The sequence below is a fragment of the Nicotiana attenuata genome, chromosome 7 (genome assembly GCF_001879085.1).
Source record: "Nicotiana attenuata strain UT chromosome 7, NIATTr2, whole genome shotgun sequence".
Taxonomy (NCBI): domain Eukaryota; kingdom Viridiplantae; phylum Streptophyta; class Magnoliopsida; order Solanales; family Solanaceae; genus Nicotiana; species Nicotiana attenuata.
In genome coordinates, this window is record NC_031995.1 from 41424891 (window position 1) to 41429190 (window position 4300).

Consider the following 4300-nt stretch of genomic DNA (forward strand, 5'->3'; position numbering starts at 1 on the left):
CTCAAGATCAATTTTTACTTTCTCCAATTCAGCTTGAAGTTGCCGATTTTTCTCAAGTTCACCACATAGACTAGTTTTCACATTAGTTAATTCCTTTTCAAGCTTGATGTGTGTCCCACTAGCTATTTCCTTCCCTTTCCCAAGACTCACAGTCCTATGTTCTCTATTGATTCCCTCAATGGTTTCCTCTAACTCAGTGATTATCACTAAAAAATCATCCCTCTCTTGCTCAGTAGCTGCAATTTTTTCTTCTAGAGTGTGCTTCTCATTGCTAAGACCTTCTATTGTTTCCTTCAAGTAAACAACCACTACCATCAGATCATCTCTCTCATTTTCTACACTAGTTATTTTTTCATTCAGAACTTCCTTTTCTTTCTCAAGATTAGCTATGGTCTCATTTAGGTCCACTACACAGACCACCAGATCATCTCTAGATTGTTCAGCTTCTCCTAGTTCTATGGTCAGGATCTCCTTATCATTATCAAGGCTATAATAAGCATCAATTAGAACATTTGCTAATGACCTTAACTTCTAAGAAGAGTAGGATTTTAGATTTCTCTGAACATTCCTGAAATTTACCTCATCATCTTCATCATCAACAGACTGAGCCATCAGCGCGAACAGTGAGTCATACTTCGTTGCTTCAGTTTCCACTACCATCATGGAACTGTTTTCTGCATCTGGTTCCCTTTCTGATTCACTGGAGGAGTCTCCCCAAGAGGCAAGAGCCTGCTTCACAATATTGTCAGCTGCACTTTTTCGACTGAATCGTTTGTCTGGAACCAGATTCCTTTTTGCTGCTTTGTCAAGATTTTTTTTGTATTGCTCCTGTTTCACAAGTGGACAGTCTTTGATGAAATGCCCTGGCTTTCCGCACTTGTGACAGAGATCATTGTTCCTTGACTTACTTGAACTGCCCCTTTTTGGTATACCACCATTCCTTCGAACCATCTTTTGAAATCTTTTAGTAAGATTGGCCATATCACTATCTTCTTCACTTGAGTCATTGCTTTCTGCCTTGAGTACTAGGTTCTTTTCCTTCTTTGGCTCTCTCCTTTCACTGTCTTTCTTTCTTTTCATCTCATAAGTCTTCAGATTACCAATCAGCTCATCCATGGTTAGAGTTTGTAGATCTTTAGCTTCAGTGATGGCATTTACCTTACTTTGCCAAGAACCAGGTAGAACACTGAGGATTTTCCTTACAAATTTGTTTCTGGGAATAACATCTCCAAGTGAATAAAGCTCATTTATGATGGATGTGAATCTGGTGTGCATATCATTTATAGACTCATCATCCTTCATCCTGAAGAGCTCGTACTCTGTGGTAAGCATGTCAATCTTGGACTGTTTAACTTGAGCAGTTCCTTCGTGTGCGGTTTGCAATGCTTTCCATATTTCTTTGGCAGTATCACAAGCTGAGACTCTGTTGTACTCATCGCTATACCACATACCAAGATTTTCTTGGCATGATAGTTCTTTTCTACGGCTTTTCTGTCAATATCACTGTACTCCTTTCTGTCTTTCAGCACCATTGGTCCAGTTTATTCAACCTTCTTCATAGGAACATGTGGACCATCACAGATGATGTCCCACAGTTCTGAATCTTCGGCCATTATAAAATCATACATGCGAGTCTTCCACAAGCCGTAATACTGACCATTGAATCTAGGAGGTCTGTAGGTTGATTATCCTTCCTCAAAGTTGGGTGGAGCAGCCATTGAGATCCTTTCTAGGTGTTAACCTTATAGAAAGAACCTGCTCTGATACCAATTGATAGCTTATATGAGTCCATCAAACTATAGAGCACCTGATCCTTTATGAGTTTCTACTGAGAATACTTTATGAAGCAGTAAGTAAAAGAGACAAGGGATTTTTACGTGGAAAAATCCCACACAAGGGGACAACCACGACCTACACTTGTAGGCTTTTAACTTCACTAACTTGTAATCTCACTATTACAAGCCACTTTGTAATAACTCTATTACAAAGACTTCAACTTAACTAACTTGTGATACTCTTACGACAAGCCACTTTGTGACTCTCTAGTTACAAAGACTTTAAACTTCTGACTAAACCTAGTCACAACATAAACTCAGAAGGTTTACGAATTTTTGGTTTCCTAAAACATAGCTTCTAAGAAAGCAAGATAGGAGTTACAGTGAAGAACAAATAACAACATTACAACTCAACTACGGATACACATAGACTCTTTGTGGAACAGATCCTTTAGTGGAGTTGTCTTCTTGTTCTTGACACACCAGTGACTTCAATGCCGGATGAACACTTTAATGCTTGAGAGAATATCACTGAATGCACCAGTGAATATGTTGTGCCCTGCACCAGGTTGTTATACCATAAAAGACATCACAATGGTGATGTCAATTCTTGGTACATGCTTCTTCCCAATGAGAAGTGACTGCTGCACTGTCGCGTGTACAGTTGCGGACAGTCACTTTCTACAGTTGTGTTCCAACTGTATAGTTGACTTGTACTTCTATCAGAGAACCCTAAGGGACCAGGTCCCTGTTGTGTTCCTCTTTGTAACAATTGCAGACAGTCACTTTCTGTTGTTACATTCCAGCTGTACAGTTGACTTGTACTTCTGTCGAAGCACCCTAAAGGACCAGGTCCCTGTTGTGTTCTTCCTTGTGGTTGTTCACTCATTTGCTGGAGATCAGACTGGACATTGTTCTTTTTGAAATGTATACTAGATGTGTCAGGTTCTCTATCTGGTTCTTGACAATAAGTTTGTTAGATCATCAAAACATAAGAAGCATAAGGCAAAGACATTGAAATCCCATTAAGCTTATTTAGTGCTGAAATTTTTACAAATGAACTAAATAACTTCAGCATCACAAAACTTAAGCTACTAGACTGCTTAAGTTCAACAATTACAAATAAAAACTTCAGCAAATAGAGAACAAAACTTCGGCTCTAGAATGCTTAAGTTCAGCAATTACAAACAAAAACTTTAGCACACTTGGCTTAGCAATTTTTGCTACTTCAGGCCCGTCTACTAGAATGCTGAAGTTTTGCGTGATTGCCTTTGCTACTTCAGGCCCGTATGCTGAACTTACGCAAAAAAGTGGGTACGCTTGCAATTTTTTTTGCAAAGCGAGTACAAGTTAAAACGTGACCCAAAAGCCGGGTATAGATGCAAATGCCCCATTATTTCGGTTATGGTGAGAGTCTCTCCGTGGGACCAATCTAGTATCGTGTAAGTTTGTATTTCCTCAAAGCTATTTATTTCCAACAGAGGTGGCCTATAATTTTTTAAATATGCTCCTTTTCTATTTTAAAAAATGGACAAACACATGAAGAACATAAAAGTATTCTTTTTCTTGAGAACATATTGCTATCTTCCACAATCTTGGATTATTGATTATTTCATTACTGTTATTTTTTATTGCTATTTAAATAGCACACGTGAGGCTTTACTACAAAAATGTTTGGTCTATCTTTTGAATATTAATATTGACTAAGATTAAGCCAACTTATTGTCCCAAGAACAGGTGAAGTTTTGAAGAATGACAAAGGAACTCAGTCATGGACCAGGTCCATCATGTGAAGCACAGTGATGATCAATCTACACATGTGAGATGCACGTGAAGGAGATAGTCTCATTGATCAAGCAGCAATATCTCCTGAATCTGATCGAAAAGGTTGCATATTGGATAAGGGGAGAAAGTCTCCTTATGTGAAGAGAACACAATCCGGATAAAAGATAGTGTTGGAGTGTGTGTTGTTTAAGGACTCAACCTCGATGGAAGATCAACAATTGAGTCTTAATCAAACTCTAATTACTAACTCATTAAATAACAGTGATTGTTCTCTTTTACAGGTATTGCACAAACGCAGAAGTAACACTAAATTGAGAGCAAAAGAGCGAGGCAATTTTGCAAGCAATTTATGTGAGATTTGAGTGTGCATTCCTAAAGCTACTTGGACGAGATAGAAGAACTAATTCCATTGTGTCCTTCTTTTATTCTAGTTCAATTGTAGTAGGTGATTTAAACTTGTACCTTTCAACTTTCATAGAAGCATTTGTATTAGGTACTTAGAGTGTTCAAGTTATATGCTAACTTGAAGTTGTCGCAACAGTTGAGGTTGTGTGCTGCAACGGGTTTAGAGTTAATCCTTAGGTTTACAAAGAGTTTTGTAAATGCTGTTTTGGCTCAGTAATTTTAGTGGAAGTTTGGGAAAATCCTACTGAGTAGTAGGCCGTGGCTTTTTTACCTTTTGAGCCAGGTGTTTTCCACGTAAAAATCTCTATGTTCTTTATTTTATGTACTTATTATTC